Consider the following 27297-nt stretch of genomic DNA (forward strand, 5'->3'; position numbering starts at 1 on the left):
GCTACAGTCCAGGCCAAAGTCAAAATCCTTCAGCATACAATGTGGCTATTGAGTTCCTGGATGAGGCGGTGATAAAATCTATTCTTATTTAGAGCTTGTGTGTGTCCACGAGAATCCAAGAACACGCGGTGCATTGGATTACCTCTGTAGCATAATGGGCCACCACACGGACAAGAGCACAAACAAGAGAAGAAAGAGAAGAGAAGAGGCGAGCCGTCTTTCTGCTAAAGGGGATCATGTGATGCATTTTTAATGCTCTTGCTCATTATTTCTATCCATCTTTCATGTCTACGGGGCACGGGACATGTATGTTGCTGTCACCTTACACAAAGCCTCTGTTTAATCAAACTACAAAGCTTCGGGTTGCTTCATTAAGAGACAGAATGAGGCCAGAGATGATGGCTTTGGGGAAAGTTTCTGCTTGAAACAGAAACGTCTGGGCTGGGATCAAGTTTGGTTCTCTGACCATAGAACCTACGAGCACAGTGGCTGGCATCTCCTCTGCACTACTTTCGGCATCCAAAGACTAATGAAAATGAGATCAGACAGCCGCATGTGTACGTTTTGTTATTTACAGCTGGGAATTGACTGAACATCAGCTGGACCACACGTGAGACGCGCCTACGTCCCACTCTCAGAAAGGAAAAGACAATTTCCTTGGAGTCTTCTATCAAAAGGGACATCCTCAGAGATTCTCAGATAACACGTGAGTGGCCTGATGGTTTTGGATGTGTCCCCTTTTGTGGTGATTGTGTTCCATCTGATATTTTGGAACAGTGTTGTTTATCTGAGATCAGACTGTCCTACCTTTAAGTATGAGCAGATGTCCACAGCAAAGAAGAGAAGTCAAGCTTTGCTTTAAGAACAAAACTTCATACCAGTATTGGACACTCTTACGGGAAACGAGTGGGTTTCATTTCTCCAAACAGGACTCTGATTGTAGGTCTGCTGAAGTCAATTATTCGTTCAAGTGGCAGCATACTGTTCACATTACAATTGCTATGTTACGCTGTTTATTGCTGCGTATGTTCCATGAGAACTTGTCACTGCTTTGCGCTTGCGGGCAGCAGATGAAAGGCGAGGTAATGCGTTGCTGTACTGCTGCAGAAAAGTTAAATTACTCAAAGGCCTCATGTGAAGATGTTCTGGGTTAAATTTCAATTCTCTCCAATAGGAGAAGATGCTGCACCAATCTCACTTCAAACATGCCCACTTCTCACAACACACACTGCCCTTTGATTGCCTGTGCTGTTCACGTGTAACACCTTCCCTGGCTGCCTGCCTTCTCCTCCACTAGCTCCACTTTATCAATCGGTGCTGGAAACGTGCCTGAGCAGAGGCCCTCGGCAGTCATTTTGGAGGATCCTTACGCACGTCCAGGGAACGTTCAAGATTTACAGGTTGGTGTTATTTTAAACAGATGAAGAAAAGGCTTCGGTCCCGGTCACATTTAAAATGTTTCATGATTCATCCAGAATTAGCCAACGCTGATACATTCTCCATGTTACTGTTAATTTACTGTTTTTCAATGAAGAGAATTTATTCAAATCCTGAGTGTGCCCTGATTCACTGAGCTAAAAATGTAAAATATAGCTGCACTAAATCAACCACAGTTAAATGGATACAGACATTTCTTAGCTGGAAAAGCCTAATATAACATGCATATCTTGTTTTTATTCTAACGCCCAGCCGTGCCATTTTCTGTGTGCGTCACTCCAGCCCCTCCAAGTCTGTATGCACGCCTTTGCCAATGCCCTCAGTCCCATGCAAGCTTTTGTCACCTGTCCACCACGCGGACGTATGCGCCGCACTGTTACACGCCAGAGCAAATATACATCACACCAGGTGGCCACAGGCTACACATGTAGAGCCATGTTGGGTTTTCTAGTGCAGCGTGGAAAACTTGATTTAAGTGTGGCAACCTGTCAAACTCACTACGCAGCAATGAAATATTCAGGTGGAGGAACTATGGGTCTCTGCTGCAAAATTTCACCTGCAGAACGACCAAACGTAAAAGATAAATATGTTGTTCTATACTAGAGTCAGATTCATTGCGTATGCATTGAATATTACTTAACGACAAGGATCTATTGACTACAAATGCTTAAATTGGTAAATTCTGACCTGCAAATAAGATGCTATAAGGCAGTTGGTCCCACTATTTAATTTTACATTTTATTTAATACAACTGCAAACGGGATTACTGTCACTGTACTGTTTACCTTAACATAACCTTATAATGATGGAGACATTTCAGTAAAAATACAATAAGTGTCGGTTTGTGAGCCCAATCTATTTGTTTTGAAATTAAATCCTCCACCGCACACACATATTGACACACTTCACTGGGCCTTGAGTGTTGCTGATCCACCCCTAACTGGTAGTCTTATTTCTCTGCGCAGCTTGATCCACCACACTCGGAGCTTTTACCATTTCCAATAAAACTCAGGAGACTGAGTGTTGGCCGAGGCCCAAGAGGAGTAGTCCTTTACTGCGTGTACACAATGGAAGCGGGGAGAAAGTGTGTTTTTCTCTGTCCCCACACCAGTTACAGATGGTCAGACCCCGGCGTGTCGGCTCTGCCAGGGAGGCCCCTTTGATAATGAGCCTAACACGCAATTTACAGCAACAGTACAATAATCTCGCAACAATGGTTTCCACATAACGTTTGATCGAATGGGCCTTTATAGGCAGGACCAGGCTAATAAGTGGACCATAGAAGGCTTTGCCAAGGGTTACCTCACAGCTCTGCATGTGACTGTGTGAGCATACACCATTCCCAATGTGAGAAAAGGTCCATGAAGTAAAACTCCATGAGCTCCAGCTCAATAAGTCAATGGATTCTGTCACTTTGATTGATAAATTCCATGTTTTAAACAGAATGGAATAAAAATAAATTAGAATCTGATTAAATATAATACCCTAATAATGTTAAAGGACCTGTAAAAAGGCTATCAATTTCAAGGAGTGGCTCGGTTCCCAAAGGTCCTGATGGATAACGCAGATGGACTCCCGTGGCCTCCAGGCAGACACTGAGATCGGCTACGTCAGCCCGTAAAGTTCTTTCAGACATGGGGATAAATTCACCCCCGACCTTGTCTAGATCTTCCATCAGCAGCAGGGGAACTGTAAAAGCTGCGTTAAAAGCACACAATAGCAGAACTGTTCGGCGTGGTTGTACGATCAGTAAACAGCCCAGTTGTTATGCTGTCACATAACAAGACATAGGGCATGGGTCCGACGTTGCCAGAAGGCATTACGCATGTGAAACTTCACCGCAGCATGAAAAGCCCCCTCACCCGTTGTTGTTTAGTGATTTGTGGAGTGGGTAGCTGGAGCTAGATCATGGGCCCTGCTTCAGTTGTGCCTGTGCCAGGCGTATGATGCAAAGGAAAAAGAGCAACATAGTAGCGCGGGGGGAAAAGGGTGTGGGAATTCAGAGTTCTGCATGAGTCTTCAACCTTGCAACCTGTCTTTGCTCAGTGCTCACCCTGTGACAGACAGTGTGTTGTGGGGAAACCGAGGAGGATGTAAGAGGATCTGTGTTTTATCAATTCAGAGTGGCAACCTCCAGGGACGCCTATTGGTCTTCTTTGAGTTGAAGGCCAGCCTGTCTGGGTGAGGCAGACTACGCTCCCAGTCTGTCTGTCTTTTCTGAAATCCTTCATGCAAGTTGGAATCCAATTTCCCATAAAATAAATCTAAATGGAGAAGCGTCAAAATCGCGCCTCATTGTTTTGGATTATTTGTGACTAATGCCGTGTTTCAGTCATCAAGCTCTCTGATGACACTCATGAAAGCAGATGCCTGACAGCTGACATATCCCATTCCCGAGACGTTTCCTTTTCTCCTCGAACTTCCCCTCTGATGCTTTGCTCCGTCTTGTCCACTGATGGTTTGGCGTATGCTAAACGCATCGTCTGAGAACTCCCCAAGCTTCCTGTTTCTGGGCTTCTTCAGGGTTACTCTGTGGCGGCGGCGGCGGGCAACGTCTGGAAGTGTGGAGAGACAGGTGCTTTCCCCGCTGCAAATGCCGAAACACTGAAGACCTGGAGAGAGGTCAGATGTGTCAGACGAGGTCTTGTGCTGTTTTGACTGCGCCGCTTTGCTTTATGAATTTTTTGGCAGGTGGCGACAGCTGCATGTAAGCAAATGGGGTTTGAGAACTCTCAGAGGCAGATGCATGCTAAATACAAACGTTTGGAAGGCACAACTGCAAATGCCAGGATAATCTTAACCCCTTCAGTTAATTTTAATTCTTGTTCTCAAATATGTTTTATCTTATGTATTTAAACCTAAAATGTGCTTTGTTTTGTCACTTAGCTCTGATTTCCTCCATGTCCCCAACGTGGACAATTGCATAACGACTTTGCCGCTCGTTTGACTTTTAAGAGTATCGTTATCCTCAAACACCAAGTTTCTCAACCATGGCAAAAAGTTAATGAAATTGCTTGCTACAGCTACCGATGTAATTATAGTTGGCCCAATAAAAAAGCAAGGAAAGAGCTCTATTAAAACCAAAGCCTTTAGAAATTAAATAACCCCCATTCTCTTGGCGCCTTTGCTTTGGCGTCACCAAAGGTTTGATTACCAATCAAGAAAAAGTAGATGTACAAACTTGTCAGGTTACTTTCTTTTCATCAGTTTATCCAAGGCCATCCTTAGAAGTGGGATTTTCAAAGGAAGAGAACCTCAAGCAAATCCTCATGTTCCCCCTGCTCCGTATCTCTACACCTGCAGCAGCTTCACTGTAGAATAGAGACTTCACAGTGCCTTCCCTTTTTAAGGTTTAAAGCCCAAAATCCAATTTCGATTGCTGGAAACGCTAAACCTGCCTTGACATTTCAATTCCCCTGGAGTAATTGCAGCATTTTGTCTTAGCCCTTCGCGGAGATCTGGCATGATCTTTTCTAGCCAAGGTAATAACATGCCAAATAATCTGTCCTCTCCCGCACAACACAAGAGACCCAAACTTGAGATGCCTTTGTACCAAGGTTCTGCATTGCTTTTGACAGCACTGGAGTCAAAAGCGGAGCTGGTCTGAAAGCTCTCCGGAGTACAATAAAAAGGAGATGTTTCATTCCATTTCCCAACACAAGGACTTCTATCTTTATAGCATTTTCAAACAAACCCCACTTGGATAAAGGGATATGAACTTGGATTCCCTTTTGTGAGGAAATTATTGCAAAGCAGAGGACTAGACTCAACTTGCAGACGCTTTCACTGGACAATGGTCAATGTCACTGACTTTGAAACTCAGATTCTCTACAAGATTGGATCGGGGCTGAACTGTTGTATTCTACTGTACATCTTCTTCTATTGACACTAACTCATCCGTCTCTTTGTAGTTCTCCTGCCTTCAGATCTGAATGAGACTAATGTGGCATGGGTCATGAAATCGGGTGGATCAATAGCATTCAGTGGTATTTGCCATAAAGAAAGCCCCATATATAATGTTAACACTGTGATGAAGCATGAATAAGACCAAAGTTAGGACCATGATCATCCAATAAAACGACTTTAGCACCAAAATCAAACCATAAACTTTCACTTTGTTACAAACAAACTCAAAATCAATATCAAGAATGACATTGAGATTTCCAGACTTTAACAACAAAAACTGAAGAATGCAATCATGAAGTGTTTACTTCTGAATGGGAATTGAGTGCAGAAGAAGCAGCACGGTTGCTGTTGGACACATTTGTCAGTGGATTTCCATTAAACGTGTGTATTAAACATCAGGCTCTTTGTAGCAAATCTGACTGTAATATCAGCAGTGACGTTGACACATTTGATATTTGAATAAGTCCAGGTGTGTGTATTGATTGCAGCACAGAAAAGATGTTCTGTCGCATTGTGCGCGGCAATGCCCGCCTGACATCCAAGTGAATACAGGAAAAGAAGAGGAAATGAGGCAGCGTCTTTAATGGTGATGATTGGGAAGTGGGTACACTAAAGGAGAACATAGTTGTCTTTGTTCATCGCTGTGCACATGCTTCAAATTACTGCTCTTTTTCAGAAAATTCCGTCTTGGCATTTGAGTGTGTACTTTTTCACCGAATTATTTCATAAAGCAGACACCCGGGTGGCTTCAAATCGCAGGAGACGTTTTGAAAGTGCGCTAAGCCCAGAGAATGGTATTACTGCTGCTATGTAAATGGTCATTGGGATAGTAATCGTTTGTTTGTTTACTATATATGATAGAAAAGCTCCAGCCCACTGAGAGCACGCTGCCCACAACAAACGGGAGGCTGAGGATTTGAGAGGAGCAAAGTTGGAGGGGAAAAATCATTACCAACCCGTGTAAGCCTTCCGAAAGGGGGGACTGGTAAACAAGCGGGTCAGAGGGGATGTTGATTAGCCAGGGAGGATAACTAGGGCCTTCTGCTGCCAGCCAGATACTGCAGAAGACATGAAAGATGAGCGAGCAAAGGGGGAAAGAGGAGAGAGAGAGAGGACGGCCGGTGGAGCGACTCACGTGAAGGGATTGTGCAATGTGACAACAGTCAGAACCTGGAGCTGTCGAAGGTAAAACTGTCCTAATGGGGCTTAATTGGGCAAAAAATACATCTTAATGAGTTCGGGTGATTACGTTTCCACAGTGAGGCCGGTACAAACACAATAATGAAGCTGACTTTTTGTGCATGTGAGAGTAAAACAGCCGAGTCAGGGAGACGTATTAAGGGCCATAATTCTGGTCCGAGCACTACAGTAAAGAGACGCAGAGGAAGCAGGTCTGACAAAGCACCACATTATCGACCATTTCCCCCTGAAAACCAAACTAATTTGCTAATTACAACTTCCTGCTGCCTCTCACTTTTCCTTTTCCTGGAGAGCAACAATACTTCAGCTGCCTCCCTGGACTGGCACTTAGGTCGGCACACAAAAACACACATCCTAAGCAAAAACCACCTCTTCTTTAGCAAATTGCTCCTCTGTGACAGCTGTTTAAGAAAAAGAAAGAGGCCCATTTCCACATCCCACTGAATGTTTTAGCACCTTTTTTTTTTTTTTTTTTTTACATCAAAATGCTGGAAGAGGCACATTTTCTCCAATTCAACACAAATCATGGATGTCATTTAAAGGGGGGGTTACAACAATTTTACAAGTCAAATTCAGTTTATTGGTAATAAGGAGGGCTGTTCAGCATGGAAAACGTCTCTATAAAGGTTTTGCGGCAGTAGAGGGTCCTGTGACAGGGTTCACTGGGTTTGAAAACTAAACTACTAAATTGAGTGGGGTTCAGTTGACTTTATTAACACTTGTTTCACATTTGTGCTGGTCATTAGCAACAAGCTGCATTTCATTTGGAAAATTGGAATCCACCTTTAACAAGCAACACAACAATAGCTTTGTTTACACGCACAGCAAAGGTCCAATGCAAACCAGAAGATATCATGTCAATGTATGCTATTGTATGACTAAATCCTTAATCTGGCTGAGAGGTGGTCCAGGCCAGCACTGGCAGGATTGTCTTCAGGACATTCCGCGGCACCTTCTGATACCATATGTTCAGCGACAAGGGCCAGCATAAACTAGCTAGCATAAAATAGACTTTAGCCAGGCTACTACGCGCATGTAAACTTAGCTAACGACGTAGCACTTAGCTCGACTTGCTTTTCAGACTATACACATTTTGAACCCCCCCATTCATTCCTTTTAGAATCATTTTAAAAGCCGGAGAGGACTGGTGACATGAATTATTATACAGTGAAAAGGCTGTTCTAATTTGGTAGGACTGGTAGGACATGTTAACTGCGACGGAGACAAATACAACTGTAATGCAGGCTGAGTAACTGTAGGCACCACCTACTCGCACACCTACACACCAGCACCACTGAGGGAACTGTGGCAGTTAATTGGACAGCCGACGTGTGTTTACCTTGCAAATCGAGAAGGGAATTGGGAAATTATTGACAGGCGGGTTCGTGGATTGCAACACACTTCTGGAGTCGAGCTGAAATTAGGGCGGGTTTGCAGATCATTATGTTAAGAGTGTGGAGTTAGCATGCGTCACATCGACAGAAGTGGTAGGAGACAAGGATATATCCGTCTGTCCCACAGTAATGAGGACGGAATGAGCAGTTGTGGAGACGGCAGCGTTCTGCACGAAAACGTAGGCATTCTCAGCCCACAGAGATATTTATAGTGGCCTCAGCCAAAGACCTAAAACTGAATTTGATGGGGACCAGACAAATATATATATATAAATGTTTATTTTTTGGAGACAGACTGTGTTGAGGATGATGCTCCTGATCCACAGAGACGCCTGTGGGGACAACAAAGACATCCATGGCACTGCCCTGATTGATCAGCTGGTATTGAAAAGCGCTCAACATAAGAGTGCTGCTTTTCTGAACAGTTCACTTCCCCCATCTACTGCAAAGGGATTCATTCAGGGACTCTGATGGAGTTATTATGACAAAAACAGCATCAACATGCTTAATCTATGTCTAAATTCTGATGGTAAACTCCTACAAACATGAGCAGGTTTGGGCCTTTAACTACTAAGTTTATTCTCTAGTCAACCAATAAGTGTGTGTTGTGCATGTACAAATCCACGTGTTATGTGAGGTGCTGAGTTGGGGAATGGATACAGGCATCCTGCAGACTGATTGCGGTTATGAGCTCTTATTTTTGGGAGGTGCTGTTTTATTCATACTTGGCACTGCTCCACAGTTTGTCAGTGTTTTAGTTGGAAAGCGGCAAGGAACATTTTCACAAAAGTTTTCTCACGGAGGAAATGCTGAAGCTGAATAAATGATGCTGAGATCAGACGGGCGTGCGGGATTGTGTTTGACATCGGTGGCAAGAAAGCTTTGACCCTGTTAACTTCAAACTGCTGATGCATGAAAAGATATGCGGTGCGAGGTGGCAGCGGGCACCGAAAACTCCCGACTTGGAGCTCTTTAGTCTGCTAATATTCATGGTTTGTAAATCGAAGCGTGCACCACGTCGACAGAAACATGCAAACTAAGGCAATCAAATGCAGCATCGCGCTCGGCACCACAAATATAGTTGAGAACGCAGCTGGTCCAGCTGAAAAAATCTCCGCTTGATATCCCTACTGATGCAGGACAGTGAGAGCTAATCAGCTTTGTGGAGTTCCCATCATGCACTGGTGAGGAATTCCTTTCAAAGATTGGAGGAAAAACCAATAGTAACAGTTTGTGGCTTCTTTAATGTCTAAAGAGAGGAGCAAAAAGGAAAAGGCCTGGCAGAAAATCAGTGAAACAACTTAAGTTTCTGGTAAGTTATAAACACAGATGGCTGGACCTTAACTCTGATAGACAACAGAAAGTGGCCAGGGTTTGTGCATGGATGTGTGTGTGTGTGTGTGTGTGTGTGTTGCTCTAGCTGCATGTGGAATATTCACAAATAAATCATCCTGTCCAGCGGTCCAATTCACAAACAGGAACAAATCTTGCCGTGATGGATCTGAAGGCATCGGAAGCAAACTAAATCCTGTGTATTTATTGCCTGTAAATGATTTTTTGGAATAAACACCTGAAAGAAAAGCAGAAGGAAGAGAAGCAGCCAGGACAAAAATGAATGATCGGAAATCTCCTCCTTAACAATCCATCCGTGTTTGTGTGCAACAAATCAACGCAGCCGCAGAGGGAAACAAGTCACGGTTCATATTTGATAAAATAATCATTTGCCGGTATTATCCTCCAATCCCACATTGTCACCCATTGGGTTGTACAAGACGCGCCAAAGATATCGGATATGCGGCTTGTGAGAGCGAGAAAGAGTGAGACGCGTCCAAGTTTCCGTCTCGGATCCCACTTGACAGTATCGCTGGAGCGAACTGGACCTTGTGGCGACTCGGCGGCGATGATCGTCACGAAAGACATTTGCTTGATTCTTAATTGCCCCCTTCTCAAGCGGCGCGCTGAAAGCTCTGCTGTCTCTGGGTGGGACGGCTCCTTTTAAACGGCTGTTAGTACAAGTCATTAGAAGCCACATTTTAAATCTCAACGCCATTACCGTTTCATTCTTCCTGTCAAATTTTATCACGAAATTAATTTTGAGCTGTGTAATTGCTGGACACTGCGCCGTGCGGCTGTTGACTCTGGCCACAGACGCAGGAATAATTGACACACTCAACATGGGCTGTATTTATTTGAGCTGAGGGGTGGCCAGAGCCCTGAGGTTTGCCAAGGCCTACCTCTGGCATCCCCGAGCCCACATCTGGGCTTGATTCATCAAGGTATTTGCACCAAAATGCAGCGACGTGCAAACAAGCGTAATGGACAAAAGGTGACCGAGAAGGCGCTTTGCACGATGCGAGACCTATGTTAGATAAATAAACAACAAAATGAGGATACAGCAAGACAATTTAGGGGCCTATTTTTAAATCCAGATGCTTCTGGCCTCAAAAGCCAAACTTTCAATGAGACTCGATGACAAGAGATGGCTTGAGGTCAATTTGTGCTTTTGATTCACCCAAACTTTGGCTCTTTCAGTGGTTCAGCACAGGAGGGGAAATGGAAAGACTCCAAGTTAACAAACATTTGGGAGCTTACTTTGCGGGCTCTTGTTATTAGAATGATACACTCCTGAGGTCCCACGTCGTTTTCTCTTATAGCTGCTCAAAAATGTCAAATGCATTCATCTTGTGCCGACAAAAGTTAAGGGCTGCATACATTAAAATACTCTTACATCCACGCTATTCGATCATTATACGTTAAGTTAATGTGTTGCGCAAGAGCTGCATTACCTTAAGGCATTTGCAGAAAGTAGGAAGCGATGTCAAACATTTCAGTGACAGATTTTTCTGTGTTTGGAGCGATTCTGCAGTGTTACAGCTCAGCAGTCTTGATATGATTAATATGATTGAAGGGCCATAATCTAGGCTAATCTGCACGTCTGCAGATCTGCACCCAGGACCTTTTTGCCGTGAGATACACTGCTAAACGCTGAGCGGCTGCGTTTACAAAATAAAGCTTTAATACTATTTTAGAAGGAACAAATCTTGAGGGTCCATCTGTTTGCTGTATCGTGCACGAGCTGCCACTGCCTTTGTCATCTTTCATTTGTCACAGCTGGAGGTAGATACGTGCTACGCTGTGGCATTATGAGGAAGACGATGTCGACAAAGGTTTACAGCAACAAATGGCAACAAACAGCTGGACACAGGTTCCTGCACCCTTCAAGATCAATTTTAAGCTAATTATCAGCGGCTGTAGCTTTGGACCTGAACATCTGTAAGAGATCAGATCCAGTGTCTCTTGGATGGCTCGGCTGGCCTGTTTTTTTCCGTCATTATTTCATTACGAAAGGGATGAAGGTCTCTTCTCTTCTTGAATACAGTGTAATTATTGCTGATGAAATAAGATGCCCTCCTGTCAGAAGCTTTTTGCGTCTTTGACATGTTTTGGCATGTGGACCGGTTGCCGGCTCGCTGAGATGCGGCTCAGCTCAGACCACACAGGGAAGTGTAAAGGAAGAGATTATTAAGGTGGAGCACAGGGAGGAACGCTTTGGATGAACACAGCCGAGATTCATCCAGAATATCTGAGAAATGTAAACATGTTGTATCAGAACATAGCTGTAACTTTAAGCCATGCGGGGTTAAACAACTGTCAAACCAGGATCAGCTGCTGGGCTGACCCCTTCAAATAAGTACCTCTTAATAATCTCCACCAAATATTCCTTTAACACTGAGTGAGACCATTTTAGCCCGGGGAGACCAGCAGATGCCGTCTGCTGACTTGGAGGACGGGGCCTCTGGGTTAATTGTATAGCCACAGTAAAGCACACAAGGCTATAGTGTCTGGCAGCGCTAGTTAGCACATGTGGTACCAGTCATGAATGCCAGCTGAGAGCCCCGAATGAACAGGCAGCAACGGCGTCAAGCTGCTCACTGACAGACCGATGCGATTTGGCTGTTAACAGGTCCCCAGCTGGTGTCTGCTGCGTGTGAGTGTGTATATGTCTGTGTGTCTGTGTGTGTGTGTTAGGCCCGGTAGCGTCGCCGCTGTTCGGGTCTGCGGATGTGGACAAGCAAGTGTGCAGCGCCGACATTGGCACCAGAGTCCCCCTCCTGCCACAAAACAAGCTGCCACCAGAACACAGCGGCGATGGCGAGCGTTTATTTAGACAGCTTGCGTCTGCGACAGGCGGAATGCAGACCACAAGCTTCAGGGCTGCAGAGAAAGTGATTGAGAGGAGCCGTTTGTGCCCAAAGGCATCGTGTGCAGGGATCCGGTTACGGCAAGACTGGAGCCTGGAGCTGGTAGCAGCTTTGCCACTTTGCTGGTGGTGTTTTTCATGGTTTTTGTGCAGCATTTACTTCTAACGCTACATGAAAAGCACAAACTGATCCCTGGATATGAACCAAATGCAGTAACATGTAAGCATCATTTTCCATGTCTTATTAGAGTTATTAGACATAACTCTGGCTTTTGAATTCTTGGGATATATGTCTGTGGCGAGCTGTAATTTTTACAATGGATTATTCCACAATTTCAGCACGCGGGGAGAGAAAATGAAGTTGGGAAAGTCACTGAAGCATGTCTCCAGCAAAAGGCCTTTTCTTTCTCATCTCCAAAGGGGAATGGAGGGTGGGAATGGGCCCTGGGAATGCCTGTGGTTTTGGTCTGGTTCCCAAAGCCTCCTTGGGTCACCAATATCGTTTTATGAATCACTTGGTGTGACTTCAAATAAGAGCAGACAGGCTCGTGATGGCCCCCCACTGAACTGGCTCCCCACCGCTGATCATACACCACGCCGCGCTCACGAACCCCAAATGAGAGGCTGTGCATGATAATTCCCACAGCGAGCGGCCAATGAAGGAACCGTTTTATTGGCACTTTATTCCTCCTCTCTGTGACTGGAAAGCCAATCAAATAAACACTTTATGACTTAAAATAAACAAACGCAGCAGTGATCACGAGAGCTAAATGTAGTTTGTGTCCGTTAGTCACCACCTCAGTGCTCGTAGAACTGCGTCAGCTCGTCCTGATGGTGTTTCATTCTAAACCTAACCGAATTCATGATGTCGAGCCAATGGTACACCAACATAACCTCGGACCAAAAATGGAATCCTTAATTAAAAGAGAATAACACAAATATTTCTTAATGAAGCTCATGTCATTGGTGACTAATTTGGCACAATGAAAGAATTTCCCCGAACATTCCTGCCTTGTGTTGTTGCGGCGGGTGTTTCATGTCCTTCTGCACAACTTCCCAACAGCAACAACAAGAGGAGCAACCGGGACAAGATGAGCATTCCACCGCCAAGAGTTTGGCAGCGGAATCTTTCTAATCACCGTCGGCAGGATTAATACGAGGCGACAAAGCCCATCAACTGGAGCCTTTGCCCAGTATGCATGACTGCCCTTTCTGGCGACCCCTGTTGCTGCTAATGAGTCGGTCTGGCACCGCAACCAAGACAAGAAGACGACATCACCACCGGCACAAGTGTTACTTCTTTTTACTTTGCCGTCTTTTGACCAAAGCTTAACCTTCCAGGCCTTCATCTCGTACTGAAATGCAGTTTTCTTCAAATAAAGTCTTCATCATCTCTCCATTTCTCAGTGTGCTGCCGATGTCCTGCGGTGCAACAACCAGCAGAAGTGGAGCTCTGACCCACAGCTGAAACTGTGGATGCTGATGCAATACAAGTTAAAAACTTTGTCAAGTTTAGCTCCATTTGACCTTTCTGTAAATATCAGTGTGTACTGCAAATAAAACGCCATTTATAATTTGCCAAAAGACGACATCATCACACGAACCGGTTTGATGCCTCAGAAGCTGAATTCACACATCCTACTGAAGAGAAATGATGGGAAGGATGGACTTCTGAGAGGCATCATCCCCCCCTGCACCACACACACACACACAAACATAACAAGTCGTAGATCATGTGAGCAAGGCGTGAGCTATAAATAGCGCCGATCAGCACGTCGGGCATCAGTCAGTGTTCAGTGGAGTGTTGGAAATGGCAAAATGAGCGACCTTAGTGACTTTGAGCGTGGCAATAAATCGTCTGGGTTTACTGAGGATGGTGTGAAAAGCAAAAAAAAAAAGAAACTATTTGTGAATCACGCCTCCCCTTATCGGCCTCACCTTCAAATATAGCAGGGGTTATCTCCTGAAATTGCATCATTATGTTGTATAAGCAGCGTCTTTGTGCCATATGTGTAAATTGCATGTACAACTGTAAACTACTCTATATGCAACAAGTCGACTGCGTTCAACGACATTTGTACACAAGCAATAATGATACCATGTGATCTTTAAATAGCTCCATCTTATGCCGGAAACACTCCTATGTCTTGAAAACTTAAGCTTGTTTCTCCTTTCATAAAGCTTCACCGATATGAAGGAAGTGGCTGGTTCTGCATGCGGCTCCGTTGGTTTCCATTGGCTTTGCCGGTAATGTGGGTGCTCACAATGCCGGAATTAATGATTCCAGATTCACCCCTATTACCCTGTCACACGTCAGCTAGAAGTGGTTTGAGGAAGAGAAAACCCCCTCGAAAATAAGGACTTGCCTTTGCTGGAGCTGAAGGAGCGGAGATGTGATTAGGTGCTCGGCGTCTCGGCTGCCACGTTTCCCAAAAAGTCTCCCCGAGGCAGAGCAAAGGTGACATCGCTCCGTTCCCTCCTTTCAGGAACTCTCACTCGCACCTGCCATCAGGGCTTCTCTAACTTGACGAGACACGGGGCACGACGCAGAGCTCGACAGGCGCGTGAGCGGGCGGAGTGTGACCAGCAGGGGCTCCCACCTCGCCGTCGCCTCCTCAAGATCCAATTAACGGATCATAATGAAAAAGGGGGAATTCCGGGGACATGAGATTACAGCTTTGTAGAGGCGCAGGATTTCATATTCTCCACATCTAAAGTTCAAATCATCCGTGTGTGTGAGCAAGTGTGTGTTTCAATGCACATGCAGTCTCCTCCTCAAGATGGACGCTGACCTTATTTTCGAATTGCACTGCAATCATTGCGTTCAGTGCACATTTACACCTTTTGCCTTGGATGGATAACTGGATACAGATCGCATTTTAAGACACCAAACTAATACAAAGCTTAACGACACAGGGCCTGCATCTGATATTGATTATTCCTTTATGTCTATTCATTAAAGTGAAGCCATGAGTTACCTCTGTTGAAGGATAAACACATTAAATAAACGGAGACCTACGGAAATCTAAACCAACTCGGCCCTGCTTACATTTTCTCCTCTCTTCTTTTTAATCACTACAGTCTGCAGTCATGTTTTTCATTACCCGCCAATCTAATAAACCACATCCCCTCGACATACAGTGAATTCAAATAAGCCTCTGGACTATTTTCTTGCATTTTGGGGCCTCGGCGTAGCAAAGACACGCGTGCCGATTTTTGGGATTTGGAGGTAAACAGGGATTCCTCCCACTGATCTGCGAGAGAAAATTCATTAATCCACTTGTTTTCCCAAAGAACTTCAGACGCTACAGAGGAGCGAGAGGACGGAGAAGAATACCAATGACGGCGTTTTGACATTAACATTTGCAGTAACCACAACAGGGCCTGTGTTTTACTGCAGCGAGGGAGAGAGCGCGGCGCTGGTGAGGAGTAACTAATGAAACATTGATGGAGATAAAGGTTAACTCCTGACTAATTGATTTGACATACAGGAGAGGCTGACACGGTGCGTCCCTTTGAAGCAAAAAGGGAACAATTTTTGTGCCTTATTCGACGATAATTAGCAGACGAGCAGAGGTGCTGCCAAGACGGATAATTAGTAAAGACAAAGAAGCGCTTTCTGTGGCATTTTCATACATAGGAATAGGCGGAGGGAAATAATTAACTGGTTGCACATTTCTGATGATTTACCAGAAACACCAAAGCCACATCTGTCATCATCTCTGCACATGCATATTTGTGGAAATGGATGCACAAAGGTCTCCGCACGTCGCCTTGGTTCTTTGGAACTGAGGCCCCGACAAGCCAAGCTGTGTCTAATCCGGGTACAGGCTCCCTACAATCTCCCTGCGACAGAAAATGTCAAATTCTAGTCTATTGTGAGTCAAGTCGGCCTCTTTTTTTAGAGGGAAATGAATTTATGCACCTCAGGTTTCGGTCACGTCAAGAATCTGGGACTCTTTTGGAGCCTCACCTCCAATCCACTATCAGGGTGAATGCATGGGTACATGTTGTGAGGCGACTATGAAAGGGAGCAACCAAATATGGGCTCCGTACTTCACCCGCCCCACGATACTGTGAATAACAATCTACGAGATTTCTGAAGCCTTCCACACACGGGGGTCAAATCGATATCCATGTCTTCCTTACATTCTAATACGCCACGCCATAAATTTACCAACTGTTCATCAGATACATCATGCGAACATCAAATACGCTCATAAACCCCCCCTCCGCCGTCCGAAAATAGCCTCTCCCAGGAAGAAACCTGACGCGACAACTGTGTCTGATGGGAGGCTGTGGCATGCTGAGAGCCGCTCCAGCATGTGAGAGCAGCCAGCGCCGCCTCTCATTTCAAAGCCGCGGGAGCCGACGGCACATCGTGCTCGCTGAGGCTACCCGAGAGAGTTGACCTTTGACCCCATCATCCACACCCCTGATCGCGTCCCACCGCGCATGCTTTCACGCGCTCGCGCCCTCTAACCCTTGCAGCCCCCCCCTCCCCGGACTTTAAAGTGAGGAACATGTATTGATTACCTGATTCCTCAAGCGAGCACAGAGCGGCTTTGGACTTTCTCATCAAGCGGCTCCAGCTTGCGATGTCGTCATATTTTCAACCTGTCACATCTGCATTTCCCCACCTTTTAGGTATCAATTTGGACAAAGATTCACATGTAAAAGTCTGTGTTTGCGTCCGTGTTCTTCTCAAAGCCTTGCAGAGAGGGAGAGGTTGCTGTAACCTTGGCCTCATTGCTCCGACATTCTCCTTGCGGCCTCTCTAGTGAATGCATTAGTCAGTGAGAGCCAGGCATAGCTCTCTGTGCCAGTGGTATGACTCGCCCCCAGACTGCATGGGGCACAGCGCTCTGGCCCCCTCGCTACCCATTTACTTTTACAGTGGTGTAGTGAACGCTCCGGCCCAACAGGTGGCATTATTTATAGCAAACGTAAAGCCCCGGGGAGGAGGAGGCGAGCCAGGAGCCAAACGTGGAGAGGAGCTGATAGAAGCTGGGAGAGCAGAGATAAAAGAAACGGAGTGGGGAGAGAGAGAGAGAGAGAGAGAGAGACAGAAAGAGATGAGATAAACTGGGGAAGAAGACAAGATGGTGAGACAGGTGGAGAGAGGGATGGCGCGGGTGGGGATGCATGAAGGAGGCAGAGGCTGAGCGACAGCGCTCGTCCTTGATTGCAGAGAGTCGTCGTCCCCGTCTGAAAGCTCAGTCTGCTAATTACTGCGACCAAACAACAATTAGTCACTCCTTTGACATGTGCCCCACAAACACTCACGGCTCAGTTTTATGACAGCGCTCGCCAGCTGTTTCTGCATTTGCTGCACACTTCAGGGTATATCACAGCAGGAAGCCTATGTATTAGACTCATCCGCTCCCTAATGAGCTCATCTCCAGGACTGTTGAGATTATATTCTGATTGCCACAGTCGGTCCCGTCAGCCGCCCTCACATGGCTGCCAGAACCCGGCAATTAAGCGCCCAGGATTAGGACTGTCTTCCATTGATCCCTTTAGTCTCTCTCTCTCTCTCTCTCTCTCCCCCTCTCTCTTCTTTGTCCCTCCCTCCCTCCTTCACTCCCTTTCGGTCTCTCTCAATTAGCCAAAATGTTTCTCAGCTGCAGAAACACGTCCTTATTACATTACAAGGACGCGGCGCACACAGGCTTAAGGCTTGGAGTCTTCATCGTTGCGTTAAAGAAACAAAAACTGGAGAGATTTCAGCCAGGGCAGACCAAAGTCCTTGGTATTAACAGAAAGGTCCACCGTGTTCTTGCCACTTCAAAGGCCAAAGCATTAGTGTCCCCACTCGGGACTTAGTGGCCTTTGATCCAAATTGATGTTTATTTGCGTTCCATATTCATTTACAGAACAGACATGTGCTGCAAGAAGCCAAGTCAGCTCTCTGAGAAAAGTGGTCGCTTTCCAAAACTGAACCGCAACTTCTGTGCCATGCCACGCTCATGTCATTTATAATCTGTCGTTTCCCCAAACGCTACACACACACACACACACACATACTCGTTACACAACAAAGCCTTAAAACTGAGAATGGGGTAATTTGGTTGGCGAGCAAAGTAAAGTCTTTGACATACCTGAGGTCACATCCAAGAGGAGCAGACGGTGTTCCATGGCCAGGAGGAGGATGGAGAGGGAGAGAGACAGAGGGAGGGAGAGAGAGAGAGAGGGAGACAATGGTTAATATTAGTGTGCAGGGTTGGATACATTCTTATTTCACGGCAAAGCGCCTGTGAAATCGACCAAAGCGCCTCTCTCTTGCGATTCGGACCAGAGAGCGCCGCTGTAACGTGCCATTCAAACGTATACACACAGCATTCCCGAGCTGTCAACGCAGTTGGAAAGCGTGAACCAGCGTCTCCCCGGCCTCACACGCCGTCGCATTCAAAACAACAGCAGTCAAAAGTTCTATCCGCTCAGATCCATTTCCAGAGGGACAAAGACGGACAGACAGAGAGGATTCACCAAAGCTCAGGGGGGAAAAACACATGACTTCATCTGTGATCGCTGTTCACCACATTTCCAATTCCACCCCCCTGCTCCAATTTTTCACATTGACGTTTTTACGAATATTGTCATGACGGATCCAGAATGTGCGTACGGGTCAGTTCTAAGTTAAATATGCGTCTCTGCCTCTGCGGCTCGTACGCAGACGGTCAGGAGTCGAAAACTAACCAGACGGCTTTGTTGACACTTTTATTTAACGCGCTGGCGAGACCGACGAGCCGCATCACTGACTAACAAACGGCACATTGACAAAACACAATCAGCCGCACAGGGCGTCCCGTCGTCACTTTCGAATCCCTTGAAGGAGCGTTGGGTTCTTATCGGGCAAAAGTCGCAGCATCGCCTCGGTAACTACTCAAGACAGTCGAAGCTCTGCAACTCCATTTGGTTTCGCAGCACGGTGGGAAACGGAAGCAAAGATCCAAACTTTCCGGTCTGAAAGCTCTCCCACTTCTCTCAGTTAAATGTTTTTGTAAATTTCAATAAACAGCCATTTAAAGTGAGTGTGTTAAACAACGGAACAACATCCATTTGTAAGTATGCTTTGGCACGGGGAGGATTGCGCTGCTGGTGGTTCAGGCAGTTAAACAAAACTCACACTTTACAATTTGGAGTTATTGCGGAGGTGCTTTACTTGACGTACGTAAGTGTTCCACATCACCTCCGCCTGTGCCAGAAGCCTGAGCCGCAGAAATCCCATGATTGGCTCCTAAATATTTTTCCCGTGTTTATGACGGATAAACCTGCCGCGCTCCCGAGTTGCCAAAGGAAGCTGGTGCCTCTTCCAAGCTCCAGGGTGCGAGTGGCTCCGCACGGGCGCCGCTCTGCCAGGTCAAAGCCCCACGATTATGACCCCGTTTCTCCCACTTCTTTGTCTTATTCCTGTGGAGCATGGGATCCAAAAAAACCTCAACTATCGCTGCGGTGATTGAATGAAAACAGTTAAGCGGACCTGCACTTTAAATGCATTGTTATGACACTATGTAGATTTGTTTGTGCGTTGGCGTAATGCAAACCATGCTGCAGCCTGCCAAGCATATACACTAGCAACATACAGCTGCTCCGTCTCATTTATCTAGTCGCTTCTGACTGCAGCGCTCCGTTCAAAAAGCAAATCTCGGAAAGTTCACGACACAACATGAATTAAGTCTTCTACGGTCCAACTAATATAATAACTCAATATGAGGATGAATCATCCTGTGGCTGTGAGATGCAGGATGCTGTCAGAGTCATGAACTCCAGAAACCACTGGATGTAAAGTGCACCGTGGCATTTGTGTATTTTATGGTGCAGGGAGAGACGCAGGCATCCCAAATGGCGTCAACACATTTTAAATATGAAACGCAACCATGCAAAGCACAGTATTCCTCTCCCAGTGCAGGAACTGAATTCTGCATCTGTCTCTCCCTCTCTCTCCCTCTCTCTGACTCCCCTCCCCCCCCTCTCTGGAGTTAATTATGACACCATTCAGCAGACAACGAGCAGGAACATTGGGTTTGATTGCGGCCCTCAGCCCTCCCATCCAAATTTTGCAAACACAGAAGTGACAACGTGAAATAAAACCCTGGGCAAGTGCAAATCCCGTTCTCCTCCTTTCAGGCTGCCTCTCTGGACCAGGGCGAGGCTCATGTTTGAGCTAAAGGCCCGCACACTTACCAGACTCAGTCATGCTTTGGTGACGGTCAGTAATTGGCCTGCACTCAGCCTTCAGGCATCAAAACCAGTCACACTATATAACTTTGATTTACATCCCAGTCCCCCTCCATTACACACAGACCAGACCTCCGTGCTGATCCTTCTGATCGACACTTTTGAACTTCACAGAGAAGTCACAGAGAAACATCCTCTTATCTGAGCTGAGTATCAGAGAAGAGAACCGGTTAGGCATTTATATTGCTCATAAAACCCTTTCAATATTTTATAAATCAATACTGATGGAGAGAGACAGAGCAAGCGCAATTTGGGAGGGATGGGACACCCGCGAGGGGAACAGCTGTCTTCAAGATCGCTCCAATGTGCGAGCGCAAGAGAAAGAGAAAGAATCCTTTTGTTTCCCGTGCGGTTTGCCGCCTCACCGCGGACCTTTCATCTGTGCGGCGCAGACAAAGGCCCCATGCAATCTGGGGACGGGGCAGCAAACCTCAGGATGCGCGTGCGGAACAACTAATGAGCGGGGAAGGGGAGGGCGCACAAACGTGTGCCAGGAAGTGGAACTGCGCGGACACGTGGTTTCAGTCACATGGCTGCTGGACAGAAAGACTGAAAGACAAATCGGCGAATTTATGTCAGAATGGGATTTGAGTAGATTGGAAATTCTTGATACTTCTTACTGTCAAGACGTCTGACGTAAATCAGAGAGGAATAAAAAGACTTTCACGCTTCTGGTGGAGATGATCTCGCATTTAAGACATAATGACTTCATTCCTCATTCCCTTCGTTTAAAAGTCAGTCATGTCTCTCCGTCGCCAAGAGCCGGGCTGGAAGAAGGATCCATCAAAGCCAGAAATGTTTTTACCACAAAAATCAGATCAAATGACATCTTCGGAAAATCCTTTCTTTTTTTTTTTTAAACCAGATTGTTGTAGCTTCATACAATGGCCCTCTACACTGGGGATTGAGTTACACACTTCCCCATCTTCCATATACTGGGTGAGAAGTTATACTACCATCCTTTGTCTCCATTTGACTGAAAACATGACTGAGTGACCGCAAACTCCAAAGGGAACTTCTGCCATCGTTATGAGCCGTACCATTAGTTTACCATTTCATTTAAAGATGGAGCTGCTTGCAATCACACACACACACACACACACACACACACACACACACACACACACACACACACACACACACACACACACACACACACACACACACACACACACACACACACACACACACACACACACACACACACACACACACACACACACACACACCCCCTGACCCCCAAGACCTGTAACAGACAATCTCACATCATTCTACCTTCATCCAGCTGTTGAGACGCACCCGGACGTCATTTCGTAGGAAACTACGCAATGATGGTATCCGACAATGCAATGCTTAAAAGCCCTTTACTCATCAAATGGAGGGTGTGTGTGGGGGGGGGGGGGGGGGGCGGGGGGGACCACCAGATGTTGGCCACTGTCTGGGTTGGCTGGGGATGAGTCTTTTTAAAGTACAGACCGTCCTCTTGCCTCGTCACTTGACTGAGGCGTGTATTGCCCTCCTATGTGCTTCTTGGTATTGTTACATTTAAAGCTAAAAGTCAGAAACATGAATGATGATGTAATTCCTCAATTTTAGATTAAAAAAGAAGGGATCAAATACATCAGAGTTTACATTTGCTACTCCAACACATATTGTCCACATGTAAAACAAATTGGAGAGCGATCAGTAAAACTGCTGAGGTTGGATTGATGTAATACCTTTGCGTCCTTCTGTGAGTAAAATGATAATTGTGATCGTTTCTCAATTTCATTTCAGCCCTTGTGACATTTTTACAACAGTGGATATTGAATTGCACCTCATGCTCCTTTAAACCATTCAGTTCAGGGATATAAAGAGAAGGATGTGAAGTGTCAGTGTTAAACAAAGAGGATGAATGTGTTAGAATCAAATGGATCTTAAGAGCGCTGATAATATTGCTGCTACCCGACAGCTTTATGGGATTTTCATCTCTTTGGGTGAAGCCAATTCCCTGTGCGAAGAAAAAGCTCCTGCAGAGAAAACAACCCGTGATGCAGAAATTGGTGCCTTCAGCTTTCGGCAAAATGAACAAAACGGCTTGCAGGGAACCTCGGCAGGCGGCTCAATAAAGAGCGCGACAGAGAGAGCTGAGGTTTATGGGAAGAGTTCCAAGCCTCGGCCTCATCCTCCTGACAAACCAGCTCTCCTCTCTGTGGAGCGGTGAAGACGTCTTTGTGGTGGGTTGCATCATCTCGCAGTTGATCCTTTTGAACCGAGCCAAACATCTGCAGCACTGGACTTTGATTTCATGTTATGAGGAATTTACTTCAAAATTCCCTTCTCTCGCAACTTGCCAACAAATCAAAGCAAAAACGCCTGCTCAGCAAACTTCAGGAAAAACACTTGAAGTTTTGAAGCAGAGAGAGCAGGAATTAAACTAGCTTATAAATTAATGCGTCTCCTCCCAAGTGGAGACACACATTTCACTTGGGGCGCTGGCAGCTGTGGACTTTTATAATGTCATAATTGTCAAAATGAATCACAAGAGACACTACAATTTACTCCTGTGGAAAGTGTGACATGAGCGCGGGGCATTCAAGGACACTGCCCAGCTGATCGGGAGCAACTCCGGTCTTATTGCTTCTCCTTTTCCAACAACAAGGGTAAGGTTAGAAAAGAAAGCAGTGAAAAGTAAAAAAAAAGTTGATGGAAATGAGAGTTATTGTTTTAGTCAAATACTCCTGGGAAGTCCATGAAGGCTCCTCAAGACCTGTGAGCAGCTAGAGTGGAGCAAGAATTGTTCAAAATTGCACATGAAAACAGCTTTTCAACTGAACTCAACCATTAACTTCTAGCTGTGAACATTGCTAAACAAACACAGTCCTGCTGTGCTTTTTTAATAAAGAGAAGCACACAGAGGCGGCACTGCAGTCTCCCTGCACACACCCACTGTGAAAATTGGATAGTGTGCAATTGCAAACAATTTCCCTTTCCGATCAATCACACAAGGCCGAGTTTATTCTAATAAGTCTCACAGGAGACCTCAGAGTGTAAAATGCTGCGATGCATGTGTCACTTAGACGTTTAAAGATGCACTTTGCAGATATTTCAGCTCTCGTTTCCATGTGTTAATCGCAAGGGGTGACGAGTCAATAACATCCAAAATGCATTGCAGCGGCTCAATTTTTATCTGAAGCAGATAAACACTCTTCAGACTGAAGTTATTTTCTTCTCTCTTCTTTCTCTCTCACAATGCAGATCAGAGTAATATCACAGAGCCGTGCTTTAACTGGATTCACTTGTGCACCAGACTGGGTTTACTGCCTCCCATAATACACAGGGAGATTGTTCAGTAATGCCGTCCTGTGCTAATGGTGCCATAACAGCACTGTGACAAGTTCATTGCATGCCGGCCACTGTGAGAGATGAGGATCATAAAGTGAGAGGCAGATGATAACCAACTCTGTGGCATGTCAGCAGGTGTGATGACTGCCTGTTGATTCGTCATCACGCTACGGAAAACTGCAGGCAGAAACGCCTCGTTGCCTCGTCATCCATCTCTAGATCCATCCATTTTAGAATATCATTGTAATCTTTATGATCATCCTAAAATATAATCACGACACACATAAAACTTGTCCACCGAGATTAAACATAAATCATATCAGACTCCTCTCATGTCCCATATGGATATGAGTTCAGATCAAACTGATATAATGTGAATTATGTCACTGCGGCTCAACTAGGCAACAGAATTATTTACAAAAATGTTGCATTAATCAATCCCTGACAAAAGTGGACACACACACACACACACACACACACACACACACACACACACACACACACACACACACACACACACACACACACACACACACACACACACACACACACACACACACACACACACACACACACACACACACACACACAGTTCTGTCGTCGTATATGTTCAAAACTCTGTTCCGGTCGCTACAACTAGCTGGAGTTTGCGTCAGCTGTTGCTCGGGTGCAGACATTGCAGTCTAAACCGTAAAACACACATCTGTTGACATGAAGACATCGGGTTTGGCACATGTGGGAATATGATCGTCATCGCCGCTCTGCTGCACATCTGTCCGCTGCATGTCAGAGGCGACGGCCACAAAGATGGCAATCGAACACAACTGCGCCCAGAAAATGATTTATCTTTACTGTGCCTCCAATCGGGTCAAAGCATCTGAGAGAGTCTGTTGCCTCGGCTTAATTCTAACAGCACTTCTTAAGGCCATACCAAAACACTGATCAGCAAACTTTGGATGTATACTTTGGCGCGCTGGGTAATGATGCTACACAGGATGAAGAACTTAATACCACACTAAATAACACCAACACTGGCTGACTCAGCCTCGCCGATCTATTCCACCATCCGCCTCTCTGATGTGGATCCAGCCACAGCGCTTGAAGAGTAAATACATGCTGCAAACAGAGTCCGTGTAACAGAATCGCTGCGTCGTAAATCAAACCGGGCAGTTCTCCTAAGGACTCGCAGCCCTCCGTCTCAGCAGTGGGAGCTATGGAGCGGGTTCAGGAGCTCACTTGTTGTCTGGTGCCAGGCAGCCAGTATGTGTGTTTGTGTGTGTGCATGCGTGTGTTACGCCAGGTTGTCACATAGTCATGACAGTTGAGCGTGTAATAGTTCGGCTCCTGTGCCCGGTGTAGGTAACTGCTAAGCGGGGGGCTGCTGTGCGATGAGGCGTTGGGGAGATAACACGTCTGCGTCTGCCATTTACAGAGGCACAGAATTGGGAGAAACGAGGGATTCCTTCCTGTGTCAGGTTCTAAGCGTTCTGTGACGACCCCCCTGAGCCTCACCTGGCTGTTATTTGAGCGACAAAGTGGGTCAAAGCAAGCGGTTGTGCAGCCGCTGAGGCCCGACGCTGACAGCTTTGAGGGCTGGGAAACTGGCCTGAGAGGTGTTGAAGTGGCAGTGGCTTGTTTCTTTATTTTCTTTTCAAAGGACCCTCTTCCTGAGAGTGTTGGGTGCACCAGGGGGGGGATGGTGGGAGCTCTGTGTCCTGTGTTAGCATTCTGATTATATTCCAAAGACCTTCAGCGTGAACTTGCATGCAGGTTGGCTCATCAGAATCATCACTTCTAATACAATTCAATCATCTTACCTTACTTAATTCTACACAGCACAATTGTAGTGTAGTAAAAAGAATATAGGAACTCAATCTGGGAGTATTTAAGGTGGATGAATCTGTATTTCTTTAATTTTCCCAACTGTAAATTTAATCCAGTAGTAATCCATGTAGTCCAAAACATCAGTACACTCCACCGTGCCGCCTTAAACTGTATGATTTCGCGGTATTGAGTAATGCTGCGGCAACACTGACTGCTGTTTCGTCTGGGTAATGTACAACCAGACAAGTGACGCTGCTCTCCTATAATTACTTCATCTTGCATGTGACACAAGACAAACCAGTTAAAGGTCTACTGTGCTGCCCTTGAAGTCCATCACACAATTTACAGAGGCCAATTTCCTCCCCATTAATCACAGGCAGGCCCCGGCTCCGTCAGCTGGGGCGACCGAGACGGATGGTGTAGATTAATGTCACTCCCTGTGCTGTCCGCAGCTTCCGGCCTGGTCCCCGGTGGGTGCAGCCTGCTTGCCATGTTCCAATTTCATCGCTCTCCATCTCTACTCTGCACCAGCGAGATAATATCACAGCTGCAGTCGAGTAGCTCATCTTGACCCGCGATCCCTCAGCAATAAACTTCAAATGCTTTATCTGCTGTCTCGCAACAACAACTGTGGACTGGGCTGTGTCCCCTCTGTCCAAAACAATAATGGATAAATGAAAGGAAATGTGTGCTGATAGTTCAGGGCAGCGTCATCCAGACTTCAACATGGCGAGCCAAAAGTTCAATCTTATTTTAAACTAGGCAACAGGCCCACATTTGTAACTCGCCATTGATGAATTTAAAAATGTAAATGTAAAAATATTGTCTTTGGTCTACAGCATACTGGTTAATATGCCTGATATTGGTCAATTACAATGAATGACAAGCAAATAAAGAGGAGATTGAGGAGCCAATGAAAGCTCTTCTGATGCAAGGCCAGTCTGTGGGCTTTCTGAACACATAACACTCTGTTCGCTCTGGCCAAAGAGTGTGGCGACCGTGATGGCTGATAGTGACCTGGCCTTGGTTCCTCTCACCGGGAATGACTGGCTGGCCTCCCGACTCCAAGTCCACCGCCAGACATTTCAAACACACAGACTGGAGTTACCAGCTGCTCTAATGGCTCAACAGCTATGTACTCACACACACAGGCGCGCGCACACACACACACACGTCAAATCTCAATTTCCCCATCAAACCCAACATTTACACGCAGGCACACACATACACACACAACACTTGATACTGTGAGCTGCAAATACAGTGGATCAGGGAGCACACAAATAACTCCAACGTTCTGAGTGATTCAAGCAGACCCCCCCCCCCCCCCCTCTTCCTCCCCCACAGCGGCCACTTGTTCACTCTCAGCAGCATCTCCAGATGACAGGATTCGGGACAGACGGTCTCACCATGATTGTGACGCCTTTTTAAATCTCAGATCCGCTTTCAAATCTGACAATATGCCGAGACAGAAATTCAATCCGAGACTCGTATTTAGCCCACTTGTCATCACAGTGCGTCCGACTTTTGTTCAGACCGAGTGTTTAAACAAACTGGAAGAGCGAAAATGAAAGCAGAGATTTGTGAATGGACAAACACATTTTGACAGAGAATAGCAACGCTTATGAAGAATTTTCACGACTGGAAATCGCTCATCGTCCGTGGTGGCACTGTAACACTGTATGGCACGGTGGTGCTGGCACCGGCTCAAAACGCCCTCACAAAGGCCTCCCGCCGTGAGTCAACAAACACGCTGTCTCATGAAGATGA

General features: G+C 45.9%; 2 protein-coding genes across 2 annotated transcripts in view; both read right to left on the reverse strand.

Annotated features, from left to right (window-relative positions):
• The window catches only part of etnppl (ethanolamine-phosphate phospho-lyase), a 99379-nt gene extending 79307 nt beyond the window's left edge, over window positions 1-20072 (reverse strand). The window contains exon 1 of the mRNA XM_076143803.1: window positions 20068-20072. The gene's annotated coding sequence lies outside the window, so the exon portion shown is untranslated. The remainder of the gene's footprint in view (window positions 1-20067) is intronic.
• The window catches only part of col25a1 (collagen type XXV alpha 1 chain), a 121778-nt gene that overhangs the window by 73115 nt on the left and 21366 nt on the right, over window positions 1-27297 (reverse strand). The window lies entirely within an intron of this gene.

Source organism: Genypterus blacodes, unplaced genomic scaffold, assembly GCF_046128005.1.
Source record: "Genypterus blacodes isolate CSIRO-AG114 ecotype Tasmania unplaced genomic scaffold, CSIRO-AGI_Gbla_v1 ptg000027l_1, whole genome shotgun sequence".
Classification (NCBI taxonomy): Eukaryota; Metazoa; Chordata; class Actinopteri; order Ophidiiformes; family Ophidiidae; genus Genypterus; species Genypterus blacodes.